Genomic DNA, 12,718 nt, shown 5'->3' with positions numbered 1-12,718 from the left:
TAATCTTTTTGCCGTTGTTATTCTCACTCGTGAAATTACTACTATATGGCAGACTTGGTGCACTAGTAAATGGAAAATTTCAGCTTTTTCCAGCCAGAATGCAAGTCTGGGGGACAACATGTGTGGCTAATCTTAATCACTTTTGTTCTTTGACTTAATGGATTTCAGGACTTATTTATGCAAATGTTGGGAGAGCTGCTAGTTCTTGGGATTAGTTTTATCGTGTTTGAACAGCCTTATTTTCCCAGCTCGCATGTGTTAGAAATTTTACCCGCGACAGTTTACAATCCCTTTGGGTCATATATACATTTTGGGTTTACAAGCTCGCCACCAGTCTGAGCAGAACACCACTCTCGTGCACTTATCTCTTGAACCCTTCTATTTGGCACAGCAGGTAGCGTAATTGTTCTTGGAAGGTGCCTATCAACTAAAGGCCCTATTTTTGACTTCTTGTTGTGTAGACGTTTTTCCTAACACCCCATTTTCTGCCTGGCTCTGGGCTCTAACCACACTGTACTTCTGAACAAAAGTGCTCCGGCTAAGTCGTTCCCGTCAGATGGAGAAAAGACTTGGGGAGGTGGGTGAAGGAAGGAGTGGAAAATATGTCTATACTGTACGAGAACCTCCCAGCCGTCCAGTTTCTATCCCTCTTCGCCTCAGCCCATGAAACCCAAGCCCCCCGGCAGTCCGGCGCGCAGAAACACATTCTAAAACTGTCATACTTTAATTCAAATTCCATCACTTGTGTAGCCCGCTATTGTGGAATCATTTGATAAAGCGGTGACATGAATGCGCAGAGCCTAAAGCCACTTCCATTTTGTCGCCAAGCCTTTATTTCTTCATTTCGCCAGTTATTCAAATGAACCTCCATGGATTCTGCTCTCTGCCTGCCCAAAAATTAAGATAAGAGAAAATGAGACAATAGCAGAAACATAAAACGAAATAACGTCCAATCAGAACCAACCGCACAAAAAATAAACCACCTTCCCCTTGACACTTTTACCGTTACGTCACGTTGTTACAAATCCAAATTTACAATCCTTCATATAATTAGTTGTTACGGCTTTTTATGGGGTTAATTTGACAGGTCGTTAGTTGCTAGGCAGGAGAGGATCCAAAATGGAGGTCAAGGGCGGAATTCCAAGCCAGTGCCACTAACCCCGATCCAAATCCATACCAGAATTCTCCCTCCCCGTCTTCACAACTGGCTACAGGCATTTGGCGTCCATCACAGCTTCTGAAACCCAATATGCAAGCAAAGGACAGCTGATGCGGAGAGGCATTCCCCTCCATTCCTGGCGTGCCGAGGACCCCACTGTGCGAAGAACTAAAGCAGGACCACATTAATTAAACGCTTGTTGGTTTGTTTTCATTCGATATTAATAAGAAAAATACAGATACACAGCGACAAATCTTATTCATATGCTCAAAAAATATGAAACAACAACGTAGGGAGTCTCGAGGTGGGCGATATTGATTTATATACAAGCAAAAGTCTAAATACGCCATCCTCATTAGTAGATATGTGTTGTTATTGACAACGGTAATCCCGATTTTTGGCGATCCAACAAAAATTAGCTAAAAAGTGTGTATAAATATTAGTATTATTTATCGGTTATGCAGTTTAGTTTTTTGCAATTATACATAAAATACCCAATTTTCCAGTAACGAGGTACCATCTGCGCTTGCGATTGTACGTTTAAATACGTGACCTGCTCTCTGGCCTGATGGCTGATGGACAGTAGAGGTGATACTGAAAGTACTCTCATTATTATTCCAACTGAGTAGCAACTTGAATATCAATAAAAACTGCTATCGCTCCCCTATGTGTAAAACCAATGCCCCATAGCGGTGGTTTTTATCAAGCAACCCACCCTTGACGCTAGTTATGCAGTACTAGAGGTTACGGGAGGAAATGCTTGCCAAGTAAATAAGTGAGTGAAGCGATTGAATAGGGAAAACACGGCAGGTCTCTGGCCAAAGTGAACCAAGGGTAAAGTCATGATCACTTCATTATGGCGCGCTGCAGCTCAGTGTTGTGCGAAATCAAACTGCTTTTTCATTTGTCACAATGCATCAAGCTGTCCGCGGCTGAGGGAAGCTAGCAGTCGACAGAGGGCCCCTGATGCAACAACAACATCACACATGCACATGCTAGGCCCGGCTAACCTGCTGTTTAGAAGAGAGTTTTTCTCCCCAGTCTGACCTGTGCTACAACTGTGCTTGCTTCTACAGCCACTTTAGCCTGCCAGCCATCCTGACAACCAGTAGGTAGTTGTTAAGGGCCGTTGCTGGCACAAAATAAGGTAGAATACACCCACTGGATTACAGAGGGCAGGCTGTGAGGGGGGTGATTGCTAACAGACCTTTCGGCTCTCCATCTCCACTTCCAAAACAGCGGCGCCTGATAATTGTGCTGCCTATGTTTATGTATCCCTTTTTGTAATGTAAGTGTTGATTCCTCACTTGCAGTAGAGGTCCTGGCCTTGGGATTCCTAAAGTAGTACTCACATTTCTATACACACTCATTGAGGGGAAACAAACTTTTTTGGCTGTGATTTTTACCTCTCGCACACAGTGAGTCAGACAGCGCCGGTTCAGGACCGACCACGAGCTGAAAACACCTTGACAGAAAAAGGGCTTGGCCTCGTGCCCAAAAGCACCTGCTTCGGAAACGTACAAAAGCTACGAGAAAGTGTGTTCCTGCAGTCAGTCATGAGGAAGCCTAATATTTCACCTCATTTTGAGCGGCTGATTCCAGGTGCAGAGAAGCACAAAACAGACCACAAACCTTCCAATACTCAGCCCAGAAATACACTTTCCCTCCAAGACACTGCCAAAAATGTTGGATGTGATTTCTGAATGAGCTGCAGGCCCAAAAACACAAGGAAAGCAAATGGTCCAACTCCCTCATAGGCACTTTCTAAAGCCTTATATCATTTTTCAGTTTAATAGCTTGCATGCCATGAACTGTTTTCTGCACAACACACACACACTGTGACTGGCAAAAGAAGCTTGGTTCCTCTCTTCTTTCATTTCCTTTTAAGATGTAAATGCCATTTGCTTTGACGTTTTATGAATTATTATTTTTGATAGGTTTATAAAAGCACAAGTTTGGGCTTATAGAGAAAATGGCAGTCAGTGGCGCTTTTCCCCACTGAAACACTACACTTCCTTCTGGTCCTCTGAATCGCATCAGTAAAACCCAGCAGCACCTTATCTGTCCAGTCTCCTCTTTTGAGCACTGCTGTCTTAACAGCAAAATTGGAAATCGAACGTGTGGTGACAGCGTTAATTGTGCTGTGTCAAAATTGTGTAAGTGCTAATTGTTTGAGCTGGCCACTGTAAAACACATAAGACACTGAGGTGCTGGCTCTGCGCTCCCTGAGTGCTTACTGGCTCTTTACTGGGAATTGGTTGAGCAAACACGTGTGTGTTCATTTGCGAGCTTTAACACACACACCCCGGAACAGTTGGCTGCCCTATCCTCAATCACGGTAATATGCAATTTATTAGAATAAATTGCTTCCTATTGGCGTGGCATAGGCAATTTATTACAGTGCACACAAGCCCTACTTGTGTTGTTTTTTCCCTCTAGTTTATGTTTTTAATTCAATATCAATGTATTTAATTTATTCTAAAATCTACATTAATTCATCAAACTGCTAATTACACTGTATGAATTAAAATAATAACACACTCGATATTTAGTGTTGGTTTTACTCTTGCATAATGTAGAGACACATTTAAACGCCTGTGAGCCTGAGCAGCGCAGAGCTGTCTGTGACTGGGGGAATCGAGTCCCCTAGTGGCTCAATGCACACAGTGAGCACAGGTGCCCGCACTGAAGAGCCACTCGGATCCGACTGACACAAGTCCCTCGGTGAGTGCCAGCTCGCCTTTCTGTTTTCATATGTCAGCACGGACAAGTTTAAACCCCGCCAAAATAAAAATAAAGCAAATGTTCTAAAAATAAAGCGCCAATGAGGAGGGATCTCTGGAGAGTAGCAGGAATGCACTTTGAAATTCGCCATAAAGACTCTGTACAACTTTGAAAGGCTGCCACAAACCAGCGTGTATTTACATTTCACTCGTGCCACAGTTAATAGTGTGTTTTAAATAACGCGTAAAAGCAGGTCGAGCTGATTCGTCTATTCCTGGCGTTTTAGAGCGTTTAAGTGGCAAAACGCGAGGTCAGTGCCAACGCAAAACAAGCGCGCAATTAGATTTAACATAAGAAAAAAAACACAGCCGCCTACTTGGACGATTAAAAGCACTATACCAGACATTTACGCACGCGAGATCCAAGTTAAACGAGGGACAAACGCTTTTTATTATGTGCAAATGAGTCGCCAGTGTTACCACGACAATTTTATCCAAAGTGACACTGTCGAGGTTTGCCAATACCAGCCTGAAACCTTCATTTTTTGTTTTTTTTGGTTTTGTTTCATTAGATTAAATTCCCTGTCTCATTTTGTTTCATTATCCATGCGTTTCCCAAACAAGCACTTGCCCCAAACATCCAAGCAGCCTTACCTTAGCACCATTTTCCAGCAGTTTCAAACTCAGTCTCTCCTTTTTTCTCTCTGTTCTTCCAAGTAGTGAGTTGTTACATCCAATATTTAATAAATATCACTCAGCCTAGTCCTGGTCCTGGGGGGGTCGGTTTACGAAAATCCAGCTCCGGTTCTCCTCTTCTTCTTCCTCCTCTGCTGGTTCTTCTTCTTGTTGTTGTTGTTCTTGTGATCCCGTGTTGTGCTGCTCTTTCTGGGCTTCTCCTGGACTCGTGTTCCTCCGTGCGTCAGTCCTTCAGAGGCGCATGTGTGAGGGGCTTCGTGGCCGGGGCGAGCGCGCGTGTCGTTTTTTAGATCTTCATTGGGATTGAACGTGGCGAGACTGTGGTTGTGCTGAGGGGAGCGGAGGCTGGCTGGCTCTCTCTCTCTTTCTCTCTCTGTCTCTCTGTTTCTGTCTTCCCTCCTCCGCTAACTCACTACTACACAGTCAAACTCTACCTCCTCTGTCCCGCTGTCCGTACGTACGCGCGTCAGTCTGTCACTTTTTACGCAGGAGAGTTGAGCGCGCACTGACAACAACCCCAAGGCTGAGAAAATGTGGAGAGTCACACGCGCGCAGGACGCAGGGAGAGGAGGGAGGGAGGGAAAGGAGGAGGAGGGAGGGAGGTGTGCGTTTGGGAAAAAGAGGGGTGAGGTGACGTCAGCGAGATCCCACTCCTCTCTCCAAGCGCACAGTGGAACAGCCCCGCGCGCGTCCTCCACCACGAGTATGACAAGAATGCGCACATGGACATGAAGGGCTATTTTGGAGGAAGATGCAGCTGAAGACAGAAGAAGGATCGTGTGGACACAATCGAACAGTTATCGCATCGCCTGCTGTTTTTGTCACTTTGGATGTTCACATGCGCCATAGAGCTTTAGACAAACAAGATTGCGTCAGTTTATTCAAAACAAACGGTTATAGCTGCTTTTTTGTGCACTTTTTACGCATGGAATGGCTGGAAATATAATTTGTTAACGATGCACTGTGTGACTTTTCTTCAGATAGGTTTTAAAATAATGTTGGAATAGATTAAAACTGGCAAATACAAGCCCTATACTAGCTAGATAAACTTACTTAACCCAGAACATTTAAAGCTTGTTTTTTTTGTCTAGACTAGGTTGGGGTGTCCAAACTTTTCAAATTAAGGGCCACATATAAAAACACAGACAACGCTGAGGGTCGATTGAGGGGCATAGACTGGTCGCGAATACAGTGAATACTTCAAATCTGCGTGTTTATTATAAGTTAAGCTTAACAACTAGACCTTTATTCACGCTTACATCCTCAGCGGGACACATTAAATATTCGGTATGGGCTTGTTAAAGTAGATTTTCAAAAATGTACAGTAAAAAGTGCTGTTTAAGGTAATACGGGCCAAGAAAAAATGGTCTGAGTGCCGTATTTTGCCCTCGGGCCACAGTTTGGGCATGCCTGGTCTAGAGGATAGACAAGTAAGAAAACTGTAACAAAAAAAACAAAAAACAAAAACAAAAAAGTAGTAATAGTATGTACATTTCAAGTTAAGAAATTTGTTGATTTAGTCACAATACAAAAAGTACAACAAAAGTGTACTTGAGTAACTCCGTGTACTTCCTCTCTCTGCTCTTTGAAGTATTCATTCCTTCCTGACATAATTAATGACCAGACCACTTCCAGGTGTACATTTTTCCAGGGAGATCCTTTTACTCCGGATTCCTAAAAATCCTAAATATGCTGTTTTGTAATCCAAGACCCCCGCTCTTCCTTTTCTTCTTGCGTAAGGTGTGAAACTGAAGTGAGCTAAGAAAACATTAACAGCTACGTCTCAGCTCAGGAAAAAAAAAACTCCAAAACTAACTTCACTGTTTTGACTAGAGACAGCTGCAGCAAACACGTCTGTCCTGCTTTTCAAAGGTTTATTTTTGCAATGAAACATCTGTAGTTGAATAAATGCAAGATAGATAGATAGATAAATGTAATGCCATACTGTGGAACATTCCAGGCAATTCAATAACAGGCAGGGAGCAGACAGTCCATCAGAGTAGCAACATTGACTGATGCACAATTTTTTATTGCAAGAAAATAAATATCACAAAGTTCTCAGTTTTAGAGAAATTTACAAGGCTGTTTATTATTTATTTTATTTTATTTTATTTTATTTTATTTTATTTTATTTTATTTTATTTTATTTTATTTTATTTTATTATTTTGTATTTATTTTTATTTATTTTATTTTTTTCTAAAATGCAAAAAAAAAAGCTGATTTTATCCACAATTTTTCTTATTAAATTCTACATTAGACTTGGGTCAGTCTTGATTTAGTTTTTATTTTGATGCAGTTTGACAAAAATAAATAAATATATAAATAAATAAATAAAAATTAAGGTATTCTATTTTTTCTTTTTTTTTTTTTTTTTATTTAACTTAAAATATTGTCCCGAAACATAGGCTGTAATAAAATGTTGCAAAAATACTGTTATCACAACCGGGGGAGTAGACAGGGGGCGACAAAGTGATCTGTTGTCATTGGCCCCAGGGTTTTACAAGCCTAGAATTAGACCTTCATCATTCAGGGGGGCCATGCGAGACTTCTTGCCCCTGGGCACTGAAATTTCTGCGAACTGCCCTGATCACAGTACTAAACATATAACATCGCATCTAATTAATTTGTACCTTAATAAATCCTACATTACACTTGGGACTGTCTTGGTTTAGTCTCTTGGTTTATTATTTTTTATTTTGTCACAGAAAGTTTGACTAAGAAATGAAGGTATGCCATTTTTATTTAACTGAACATATTGTCCCAAAACATAGAATATATTAAAATGTCACAATAACACTGTTAGTAGACAGGGGGCGACAGAGTGGTCTGTTGTCATGGTCCCCTGGGTTTAACAAGCCTAAATTGGACCTTCATCCTATTAATTTACACTAGAGAGGGGGGGGGGGGGCATGTTAGACTTCTTGCCCCTGGGCCCTGAAATTTCTGTGGACGGCCCTGTTCGCATATAATATTGCATTTAATTAATTCATATAACATTTGATATTTGTTTATAATGAAGTCTTATGCTAAAAAAAACAGGTTTAATCTACAACTTTCTACACCAAGGTCCTCAGGATACATCGACGGGCTTATGCTAACACCTCAATGATCTCACGCTTGTACGTCACGATAAGGTATCCATTTCCATACGTGACCAGCAGTACATGCGCAAAACACACCGAGAGACGACAGTAACTTCTAAGCGCACCGGCCCCTGATGTAAGGCTGCGCACTTTAACTGCTATGGCCCCGAGAGACAGCTGACTATGACCAATTGTGTTTTGGAGAAAAAGTTCTTTGCCAGCAACCCCAACCATCTGATGAACAGTCTGGCCCCGCAGTCACCAACACCCGGCGTCCCAACAAAAGCGCTCCCCCAATACGCTCAGACAGACGGTTGGAGTCAGCGTATCCGTTTTCCTACGTGTCATACATCTGATTGAGTAACGGCGATGGTGATTTATACCTGCAAATCACACCATCGCTTGTTTTCTAAGGGCAGAACACGATCCCGGGGTCCGCACGCAGATTTACAGCCTATACAAAAACAGCAGCTTATGTGACAATAGATAATAGAGAAACTTGATGAAATGTTATGAACTGTTGGCTCGGACTGCCGGCACTGGCACGGAGCGCTAACAGCTGATAGCGTTTAGCTTTGTCTAGCGGCGCTGCAGTTTGAGATCGCAATAACAGTCTGGACGAAAATGTGAAGGGTCAAACGTTTGCAAAACTACAAAGCTTCTCCGTAAACTCAGCGGTTGTGACGGTTCTCTGATATTGCGTGTGGTTGTTGTGCTCTTGGGCAACGCATGTGTCCAATCTTTCCTATGTATGAGGGTGTTTGCAGGACTGTTTGAGGGATTAACAAATATGTAATGGGTGGACTAGAAAAGCAACTTCGAGTATTCATCTTTGGCACACACAAGCGTAAAAATAGCAACTAGACTAGGACTGAACCAAGGATTAAACCTGGACTAAACCAGAGCTAAACTAGGTCTGGAACAGGACCAAAGCAAGTCTACATCAGGACTAAACTGGGCTCAAAATTTTGTTTAAAAAAAAAAAAGTTGAGATGTCCCACTATGAGTAGATAGCATGAAAGGTGGTAGAGTAGCTAAAATTGTATTCAAGTAAGAAAAACACTCCTGCTCTGTCCATACCAGGACAGAGCAGGACATACTGAGACATATCAAGACATACCAGGACATTCCAAGACATACCAGGACATACCAAGACATACCAGGACATACCGAGACATATCAAGACATATCAAGACATACCAGGATATAACAAGATATACCAGGACATACTAGGACATTCCAAGACATACGAGGACATACTAGGACATACCGAGACATACCGGGACATACCAGGACAGAGCAGGACATACCGAGACATACCAGGACATACCAGGACATACCGAGTCATACCAGGACATACCAGGACATACTAGGACATACTAGGACATACTAGGACATACCAGGACATAAGATGGTTTATATGTAAATGTGTGAAAAAAAACAAAAAACCCCAACATAAATAAATAAATAAATAAATAAATAAATAAATAAATAAATAAATAAATAAATAAATAAATAAATAAATAAATAAATAAATAAATAAATAAATAAATAAATAAATAAATAAATAAATAAATAAATAATAATAATAATAATAACAATAAAATGAATTAGGTGTTGTGATCAGTGAAGCCCAGTTGTTTTTAAATGTAACTGAATATTACCGTCCTCTGGTATTTACATGTTAAGCCTAATTTGGTTTCCGTGCATTTTGAATATTCTTTCTTTTAACTATGGGACCACGTAAACTTTTGCGCCTGAAATAAAGTATAAAGAAAAGACAACAAAGACCGATCGATATTAATCCCGAGGGAAAGTGCAGTTTGCTTGTATCCCACATGTTTCTGTTCCCACATTACCTCCACACAGCCCATGTGAAGAGCTGTGCTAAGATTTATCCAGACCTCACGCGGGTGACCCATCATGGCTGAACTTTGTCACCCAGAGGACAGTGGAGTCTATAAACCAGCTGTCCTTCAATAACAAGGACCCTAGACAGAGAAAACCTCAAGTGCCAAGGTTGAGATACGAGCTTCTGATTTGCTGTTACCACTGCTGCCTCGAGTGGGAGAGCTGCGACTGGCCAAACGCTGCTTTGTGCTACGTCAAAACAGCGCACAATGTAAGCCGTTGTACTTCACAGTGCATTCTGCCCTGGGCGTACATCCATCCAGACATGTACGGGGTCATGCAAAGTGTAAGGCTGATTGACATTTGCTATGTAAATCTCATGCAAATACTCACAGAATGCTAAAAGCTAGTGTATAGAACGTATATGCATCTGTTTGGGTTAATTATGTAGTAGATCGCTTTGATGTTGTCGCTTCCTACCTACACAATATTCCGCAGAGACGAGCTTGACTTCTATAAGCCGGCTTTATGCTTATGTCAACATTTTTAATAGAAAGGATTGTGAACTCGCAAAATCCACTTTCTAAAGGAGGGACACAGTGACAAAGGGTCTGTTTGTTTTCTCAAGTCTCTGATGCAAAGATGTGAGGTCACTTCACTCTGAAAGTCCCAGAAGATGTTGACCAATTCTGTATGTTCCCAGCACCACTATCTGTTTCATTTATGGGGAAAATGTAATCGGGGTTGGCTTAGTTTAAAGCAGACCTATTCTGCAAAATCGACATTTTTTTTTAGAGCTTTTAACTACAGTTGTTTCCTCTTCTCATTTACAATCTCCAACTTGTTTTTGGAGCGATTCATGCATGTCTGAGTCATCTTTAATCGCTTATTTTCAAGGCGCCATTTTGCTGATCGATCCTTGTTTTCACTGCCACCATCATTTTGGTACAAATTTTAAAAATCCACTATTCGCTAACACGATATGCAGCTGTCCATTGGAAGGGCCGACAGCTCCACGGGTCTATGTTTTTATGAAGTTTACAGTGACGTAGTTCCAGTTTCTGAACGTGGAAGTCAACAAACATGTTTTTTCTTTTTTATTAACTTGTTTTAGATGAATATTGCTATTTAAAATGTGCAAAATGTGTTTTAGAAATAGGTACATATTGGCTTCTAGAACTTATAAGCCTTAAACAACTGTGGCTTTCCATTTACGTGTTTTACTTTTTGAAAAATAGCTGTATGACATTTTTGAACCTTTTATGCATGAATCAATCCAAATACAATTGTAAGTAAGCTAAGATAAGGGAACACTGTTATAACAAGCTCTTTTGTGTAATACATCCTCTTTAAGATTTAAATGCAATATAAAATTCTGCCACTAGGGGTCCAAAGCCAGATTAGTTTTGAGCTCTTTCTAATTATGGTTAAATTGAGAAGATTTCTATGTCCAACCAACATGCAAATTTCCACTCACAATCAAGAAACTTTTTTTTTTTTTTTCATTTAAACATCCGGCCTGTCATCTAGCGAGGTTCATCTGGTCTTTTGTTAATTTATTTTAATACAATCTTTTTTCAGACGTATTTTTCAGAAGAACTTTTGTTTTGTTTCTTAGGTAAAAGTACAGACACAGAGGTAAAAAAAAAATAAATAAATAAAAAATTCTAATTAAGTAAAAGCATTTAAGTAATCATTTAAAATTGTACTTTAAGAGTAAAAAGTAAAAGTATTTCACACAAGTGTTCATTTGTTAAAGTGTAAATGTATAATATTGATTTAAAAACGCTACATATTTTGGTCAACAGCAGCAATACCAATCAATTTCTTAATTTTTATGATGAATTTCGTGCATTTATTATTTTTTTCATGTCGAAGCTTGAACTTGAAACCTTTAGTCTGAATGTTACCACAAACATGAGAAAAATCATATCAAAATCATGAAATGTACTTTATACTTTTCAGTCCTGTTCAAAAATGTAATGGAGTAGAAAGTATAAATACTGCTCTCAAATGTAGTGAAGTAAAAGTAAAAATTATCCACTGTAAAATGTACTTAAGTAAAGTACAGATACTGCTCTCAAATGCAATGACATGAAAGTTAAAAGTATCCACTGTAAAATCTCCTTAATAAAATACAAATACCTATAAATTCAAACTTCAGTACAGTACTTTACTACTTGTACTTTGTTACCGTCCAGCCCTGAGCACTGCTGATCGGCCTGGTGTTAATGGCGCATGCAAAAGGGGTCACATATCGCGGTGAGGCAGACAGACATGAAAACACAATATCTCTGCGTGTCACTCCGGTGCTGGCCCCGGGTGCAGGCCTCCTCACCTTGACAAGTCCCTGGCGCTTTACAAATGACTGTCACTCAAGCCATTACTCTGGTTTCTCGCACCCAAAGACAACAGCATGAATAAGGCGGAGGAGGAGAGACGGCAGGAGCGGTAACAGAGCCAGGTATTTTCCCCGAGCACGGTGCAAAATGGAAGTGTTTGTAGCACCATCTGCAGAACTGTGTCCACAAGGAGCAGTCAATGCATTTCATAATAGTGTGTTTTTTTTGTTTTTTTTTTTAGATTTTTGACAAGATAAGTTTCAGGTTCAGGTGAAAATAGAGTCAAATTCTCATAGGGTGAAATCTGTGTAAATTTTTTTCTGTGTTTTTAATTTTTTTTTACTACTTTCTACATATTATTTACACACAGAATACATCAAATATATGAAGCAAAATATATGGAATTATGTAGTAAATAAATATTTTTTGACAAAGGAAAGGGTGGCTACTTTGAGGATTTGATATAAAATATAAATATAAAAAATATATATATTTAATTGCTGTATAATTCTATATATCTAACTTCATATATTTGAAATAAAATATGAAGAAAACATAAAAAATAAATAAATAAATAAAAAACAATATTGAATGAGATAGTGAATCCAAACCTTTCCCAATTATTTTATTATAAATTCAGAAAAATTTTAAGGATCACAACCACTCAAAAAAAAAAAAAAAAAAAGACACGAGTAAGCAATGTGGGATAAGTGTCTTGCTCACTGACACAACAACAGCATGTACGCGTGAGAGGCTGCACACACTCATAACCCTCCACTCCGCTCTAACACCTTCCAAACAGCTGCATAGCTTCAGTGAAAAGTGTAAAATATTATGCAAAATCGAAATAAACCCACAAAGGA

The 12,718-nt window shown here is 39.9% G+C and overlaps 1 protein-coding gene across 2 annotated transcripts in view; it reads right to left on the bottom strand.

Annotated features, from left to right (window-relative positions):
• Positions 1-12,718, bottom strand: part of LOC117386519 (receptor-type tyrosine-protein phosphatase delta) — a 608,003-nt gene that overhangs the window by 155,273 nt on the left and 440,012 nt on the right. Inside the window, exon 1 of one of the 2 annotated variants that reach the window (XM_055228969.1) lies at positions 4,537-5,022. The exons of the other annotated variant lie outside the window; for it this stretch is intronic. The gene's annotated coding sequence lies outside the window, so the exon portion shown is untranslated. Of the gene's footprint in view, positions 1-4,536; positions 5,023-12,718 lie in introns of those variants that run through there. 2 annotated transcript variants of the gene reach the window in all.

The sequence above is a fragment of the Periophthalmus magnuspinnatus genome, chromosome 18 (assembly GCF_009829125.3).
Source record: "Periophthalmus magnuspinnatus isolate fPerMag1 chromosome 18, fPerMag1.2.pri, whole genome shotgun sequence".
Lineage (NCBI taxonomy): Eukaryota > Metazoa > Chordata > Actinopteri > Gobiiformes > Gobiidae > Periophthalmus > Periophthalmus magnuspinnatus.
This window is presented reverse-complemented; position numbering and strand designations above follow the sequence as displayed.